This window comes from Erythranthe guttata, chromosome 7, assembly GCF_056151865.1.
Source record: "Erythranthe guttata isolate IM_541 chromosome 7, IM_541, whole genome shotgun sequence".
NCBI classification, from domain to species: domain Eukaryota; kingdom Viridiplantae; phylum Streptophyta; class Magnoliopsida; order Lamiales; family Phrymaceae; genus Erythranthe; species Erythranthe guttata.
In genome coordinates this window covers 10,160,848-10,168,056 of record NC_142539.1, presented here as the reverse complement: position 1 = coordinate 10,168,056, position 7,209 = coordinate 10,160,848, and the positions used below count along the sequence as shown (strand labels likewise).

The 7,209-nt window shown below is 40.3% G+C and overlaps 1 long non-coding RNA gene across 1 annotated transcript; it reads right to left on the bottom strand.

The window, feature by feature from the left end:
- Positions 1 to 3,616: 3,616 nt before the first annotated feature.
- On the bottom strand, positions 3,617 to 6,312 carry LOC148769180 (uncharacterized). The gene is made up of 3 exons (XR_016032224.1): positions 5,653 to 6,312; positions 5,004 to 5,089; positions 3,617 to 3,926 (listed from the first exon to the last, which is right to left on the bottom strand). It is a non-coding gene; the product is annotated as an uncharacterized LOC148769180 (long non-coding RNA).
- Positions 6,313 to 7,209: the final 897 nt, after the last annotated feature.

Below are 7,209 nucleotides of genomic sequence, written 5' to 3'. Positions count from 1 at the left end.
GGCAATTTAAAGATCGTCTCCACTTATTCGAGGCAACGAGGACGTTGCCGGATTCGGCGGGGAAGATGTCACGGTCCGCCAGTTTTGACCCAATCCTTTGTCAGTTTCCTTAGGTAGGGGAGAATAAGAAGTCCAAAACTTAGTCCAAATAGAGTAGGCCCAAGTTGGCCGTGCATATAGAGATTGAAAGAGATTTTTGGAGAATTCTAGAAAAGTTTCTAGAACCCTCATAGTTATTTTGTGTGAATGATTTGATATTTTGTGTGAATTATTTGGAGTGTTCTAGTGAACCACTCCTAGCCATTAAATGAAATAGATTTCCACCGTCCATTGAGGAGGTGTCCTAGTATAAATAGGAGTTCATTTGTAATCATCCAACAAACCAAGACATTCAAGCATTTTCCTACAAAGTTCTCGTCTTCTTAAGTTCTTGGTACGTTTCCATCACTTAGCATTCGCAACACTTTCGGGGGCTGACTTAGCTATCGAGAGGGGCGAAAATGAGCTAAGGCGGCAGGGTTCGCTGTTAAGGGAACAAATTCGTGATATTATGCATGCATATTATAACTACATACGTACATTTCTAGCATACGTGACGGCATCTACTATTTGCTTGTACGTACCACATCCAAACTGAACTGTATGCCATCGTATGTGTGCCGGAGTTTATAGTTGGTAGGGGAACCGGTAGTGGAAGGTTGTGGTGAAATGCCGACGGAGGGTTGTGGTGAATTACCGGCGGAGGGTTGTGTGGTCAACTCCCGATGGAGGATGGCGAAGTTGCGGTTAGTTCACGACTTCGGACCAGGCTCAGAGTCTGGCATGTAACTTTATTATAAAAGCAAATTATGTTATTTATATATCAAGGGCAAATTACAGTTATACCGCCTCTGAGATAATGTTAAATTACGAAAAAACATCTCTTATTTTCATAATTACAGTCACCCCTCAATATGTATTGGTTTACGAAAAAAATCCTTTTAGTTTATTTAGAGGTATTTTAGTTTAAATACTAATATGTCATATATATATATATATATATATATATATATATATATATATATATATATATATATATATATATATATATATATAGTACTTGTAATAACTGTAAGGACTATATCTATGCTTGTGACAAAGGGACAAAGATATAGAATGCCAAGGTGTTTTATCATTAATACGAATAAAGGTTCGTTTATTACCATAATAAATACGAAAGACCACAGCCACAAGTTGGCTTGTTGGTCACCTACTCTAACAATCTCCCACTTGACATAAAGCCAACTACCCATGAATCGCAACCCCATCGACTCTCGATGTTTCTCATGGACCGATCTCGGTAAAGGCTCGTTCTTTTCCGAGGTGACTCGTTCTACTTTAACTTCACCTCTATCAATGATCTCTTGGATCACATGATACTTTCTCAGAATATGCTTCAACTTCTGATGAGATCTCGGCTCCTTAGCTTGCGCCAAGGCTCCGGTGTTATCACAGTACAACGGTACTGGATCACTAGCATTAGGAATGACACCCAACTCTTGGATGAAATTCCTTATCCAAGTCCCATCTTTTGCAGCTTCGGACGCTGCAATGTATTCCGCTTCGGTAGTGGAATCGGCCGTCGTGTTTTGCTTGGAACTCTTCCAACACACGGCACCACCATTAAGCTTGAATATAAATCCAGAATTCGACTTCGAGTCGTCCACGTCCGATAGAAAACTAGAGTCAGTAAAACCCTCTAATTTCAATTCAGCACCCCCATAGACCAAAAATATATCCTTAGTCCTTCGCAAGTACTTAAGGATATCTTTCACGGCTTTCCAGTGAGCCGGGCCGGGGTTAGACTGATATCTGCTTGTGACACTCACAGCATACGCAATATCGGGTCTCGTACATAGCATGCCATACATTATGCTTCCTATGGCAGAAGCATAAGGCGTCCTTTTCATCTCCTCGATTTCACTAGGTGTTTGAGGACACATAGATTTCGAGAGACGAACCCCATGGGACATTGGCAAGAATCCTTTATTCGAATCTTCCATGTTAAACTGTTTCATAACGGTGTCTATGTACAGGCTTTGGGATAATCCAAGCATCTTTCTTGCTCTATCTCTATAGATGCGTATTCCTAATACATAAGATGCTTCTCCCTAATCCTTCATTGAGAAACGTGTGGACAACCATGCTTTTGTTTGTTGCAACATTCCTACGTCATTTCCAATGAGTAGAATGTCATCAACGTAAAGCACTAAAAATATCACTGCCCTCCCACTAACCTTCTTGTATACACAAGGTTCCTCCGGATTCTTCTCAAAATCAAACTCTTTGATAGTTGAGTCGAACCTAATGTTCCAACTTCGGGATGCTTGTTTCAATCCATAAATGGATCGCTGGAGCTTGCAAACCTTTTGCTCACTTCCAGAAGATATGAAGCCTTCCGGCTGCACCATGTAAATTTCTTCCTCAATATCTCCATTAAGGAAGGCGGTCTTCACATCCATTTGCCATATCTCGTAGTCGTACCACGCAGCTATGGCCAGCAAAATCCTAATGGACTTCAGCATCGCGACTGGCGAAAAGGTTTCCTCATAGTCAACGCCTTGCCTTTGAGTGTATCCTTTCGCTACCAATCTAGCTTTATAGGTCGATACCTTTCCATCCACTCCAATTTTCTTCTTATAGATCCACTTGCAGCCAATAGGAACAATTCCCTTAGGTGGATCTACCAAGGTCCACACCTTGTTGGAGTACATGGAGTCCATTTCGGATTTCATGGCAGTTAGCCAATGTCCCATGTCCGCATCCGATACGGCCTCATTGTATGTTCTTGGATCTTGTCCAAGATCAACATGATCTTCATCATTCTCGAGGAGGAATAACCTATCCGGCATTTTCCGAACACTTTCGGATCTACGTACCGTAGGTTCAGGAGGTATATTAGTGTATTGCTGTATTGGTTCGATTACTTGTTCTTGCGCTTGAACTTCACTTTGTGGTTTTTGAACTACTTCAAGTTCTATCATGCTGCCTTTTCTATCGGATAGAAACTCCCTTTCCAAAAAGGTGGCATTTCTTGAAACAAACGTTTTTGCTTCCTTGACATAATAGAATTCGTATCCCATTGAATCTTTGGGATACCCCACAAAATAGCACAAGTCGGATTTACTATCCAACTTATCTCCCACTAATCGCTTCACATAAGCGGGAAAACCCCATATCCTAATATGTTTGTAGTTGGGTTTCCGGGAATGCCAAAGTTCTTTATCATTAATATCTCACTACGTTTTGCTGAATTTCGCCTTAGGGGGCCCCACTACTTTCACCCACTTCGAACTTGCTGTTTGGAAAGGGAACTCTTTCCTTTCTCTTCTTTTGGGGAGAACTATTCTTTCCAGAAGTAACATCAATGAGAACAGACTTCTCTTTCTTAATGGTGGACTCGAAACTGACCAACATGTTCATTAACTAATCCAAGGGAGGATCTAGTTTGTTCAAGTTGAAGTTCACTATGAACAATTCATAGGAACTAGGAAGAGACAACAGGATCAAATCCAACGAGAGCTCGCCCGGGAGGGTGACATCGAGATTCACTAGCTTTTCAAGGAGAGTGATTGTAGCGCCCCGCCTCGAGTAGCAGGCACCTCGTGGCGGAACACCACTCAACATGCAGTACATTCAATGACCCCAAATATGCTCCTCCAAATTGCAGTAATCAAAACATTAAACCCCAATATCTATACCATCTTGTTTACAAAAGGGGATTCTATTACAAGTCGACTTCGACACTACTTACTCAATTACAAAATTCTCGATCAAAGGATTCCTATACGGAACATAAATAGAGATACCTCTCGACGAGACTAATCGGAGGCATACACGAGCTTTAACTCTTAGTACGAAAATTTAGGTATAAATCTTTCTTTTACCTGCGCATTAATATCAGAAAGGAGAAACGAATAAGTCCGAATGACTTAGTGAAAAACATATGATCCATGAGTATGATGAGAATCAAGTGAACAGCACATATAACGAGAGACTTTACAAGAATTTCATTAACAGAAGTGTAACATGTACAAGAGTGTAACATGTACGGCTTGAGATCAATATTTGGTGGGGTCTCCAACCTTGTAACTCCCAACAAATAAAATCATATCACATCCTTATCCCTCCAATCCGTCCCGAGTGGCCACTCGGTCGGAAACATGCAAGAGGCACGACCGGAACGTGCCGATCCGGCTCAGGAACGTTTAACTCCAAACGAACGTGAGTCCGAACCATCAGGAGGTACCATTCGGGAGACCAGTCATCGTCAGCCCAATACTGCCCGATCGTCTTGCCGAAATGGTCCTAGGGCCCAGCTCCCCCAAGAGCGTCCTCAAGGGTGGGGACAGTAGGTTCAAGAATCAATATTATTCCTTTTAGGAATATCAAGTCATTCATTTCAAGAATCAAGTCAATCATTCACAAGATAAGTCACCATCATGATAATTGAATATCAAGTATCAGGATAATGAACATGTTCGAGAATTCAGTTCAAGCCAAGGAGAGAATATTCATGAATATGAGAGTCAAGAAGAACCATAAGTTCAATATCGGATTCCAAGAACGAGTATATCAATATCTCAATGAATTCAATAAACATGAGATTCAAGTTCGAGCCAACGAAATATTTATTCTCGAAAAGCATTCAAGACAAGATTTTGAGAATAAATATAGTTCAATATCGATTCAAGGAAAATGTTCAGGCCAAGGAATCAAGTATAGGAATTAGCCGTGAACATAGCAACCAAGAGAATTGACAAGTTCAAGATTTCAAGAACAAGATCAAGGTTCCAAGTTCGAGCCAAGGAAACGAATATGCTCGCAGAACATTAAGGATCATATTCCAAGAAAAATATAATCAATGCATCAAAGGATCCATCAAGATAGAGAATATATTTGGTTCAAACAAAGGAGATATTAAGCGCAGGAAAGAAATTGGATAAGGAGTCATAGTTTCTCACCTGGAGTCCAACGCTAGTGCTATAGAAGTGCTATAGAAGCATCTTTAAACTTAAACCTTGAATCAGAGCTTTACTACGCTCAACACCTATGCAAACATTAGAACTAAATAAGATTCCAAACAGTAATATAGCCATATTACCATCCACTATATGACATAGTCAATTTCTTAAACATATACTAAGAATTGCTTCTCGTGGCACTCTATTCAAATAATCACTGCGATCGTCGTACTTATCCGAATGACCTAAATGATATATAAAGTTAAAGATAACATCTGTATCTACAATTTTACTAAAGACTTTAATCCCAAATTAACAACATAACCCGTCAATAATAACCCCGAAAGATGAGTACATAAACCTGCCAGATTTTTCGGATAATTTCGTTTGCTGTCACAGTTTCTTTGGAAAATCATAACAAATCATACGGTTATCCAAATTGTCCAAATAATACATCAAATGAAACCTGACAACTTAATCTACAAGTTTCATCAAGACGCACAGCCCAAATTATGATCCCAACATATCGAAAACAGTCCCGCAAGAAGATACTCAAAACTGCCCTGTTTCCGGCAGATTACTGTCATCGGATTCGGACCTCTAAAACATGCATATTACATACTCTAATTCGATACAATTGAACACTTACTTATAGTTTACGATGTCCTCTACGAGTTTCCTGAAGGAACCGATTCGAAATTCGCATTCGAAACCCTTCGATTTCGGCTCCGAAAACAGGTGCGGCAGCAGAATTTGCTTCCCTTCGTTTCAACGAGCGAGCTGAAGTTCTTCGGATCATCGATGCTCCATCTTTAAGACCTCCGTTTAATTGATTTACGGAAAAGGCAAAACTCTGAAATTGAAATTCTGGACAGCTCGTCTTCTTTGTCGGATTCCAGCCACCACCGCCGGCGACTGCTGCTGGAGACCACCACCACTATAAATCCGACTTTTTTTTCTTCAATTAACTTCCATGATTTCAGCCAAGGATCGAGAGAGAGAGGAAGAGAGAGCCGGCGAGAGAGAAAGAGAGAGATGATGAGAGAGAGCGAGAGAGAGAAAGGAGTTTGGAGAAGAGGAGTGAAGTGTAGGAAGAATCGGATGAAGATGAAGAGGAAGTCTGACTCATCTTTTATTCTACGTGTCTCTCTCTCTAATTTTCTTGGTTAATAACATTCAATTATCCGATTACACAAGCCCCTCAATTGCTTAATGGCCAAGTTACTAAATTATAGAATTATTATTATGCTTATGCCCCAAAATTATTACATAATAACACATCAGCCCCCAATTCTCATTATAAAGTACAATAAACTCTCGCATAATTTACGGGGTGTTACAGTGATCATTTTGAGACAGTGCTCATGGACCGAAGTCCCTTCGCGCAGTCTCGCCGTGATCAACTCCTTTGTAGCAGCGTACCTCGATGCCCTAATATTCTCACTATACATGCTATCGAGATGAGCCTTTATATCGAAAGCATGCATGTGAGACTCATATTTCCTCGCAAGCGTGGGCTCCATGGCGGCTTATCATATAGCACCTATCATGTGTGTCATCTTTCTTCCATGCTTCATAAGTTTCCTTTTCAGCATCAGTCGCTGTGGCAGGTATAGTGGCGGGAAGTCTCTCGTTCAAAACATAGAGACGCCCCTCAACGGTTAGCACACGCTTAAGACTACGCAACCAATCTAGGTAATTAGGGCCATTGAGTTTATTGTCGAGGATTGACATTATGGGATTCTTAGACATGATTATCTGAGAGGTATAGAGAAGAGGATTATTATAGATTCGCGTTAAATGATTGTTACAATTAAATGTTTGGACTTATGTTATTTAATTGTTCTCCCACTAATTTTATTGAGTTCCACTTCCCTCTAGTAGACAAACGAGAAAACTGATTTTTCTTAATGGGCTTTAGGTCCAATAGACAAATATAACCCGTAGTTAATCTAGCCTGATTATATTTGCCCAAAGGTAGATCACAATCAATCATATCCACAATATGACCCTAAATTAATTTTCCTCACACTTGATAATGACCTAAGTTAATCTCGCGAATATCAAAATCGTCGTGTGTCAAGTCTAACCTACCAATCAAAGATGCTCATAGAACTTGATTATGCCAAACTAATGCAGTCCCTAGTTAATCTAGCCGACCACGTTAATCCAACATAACCCTTTTCTATGGCTACCTTCATCGCTA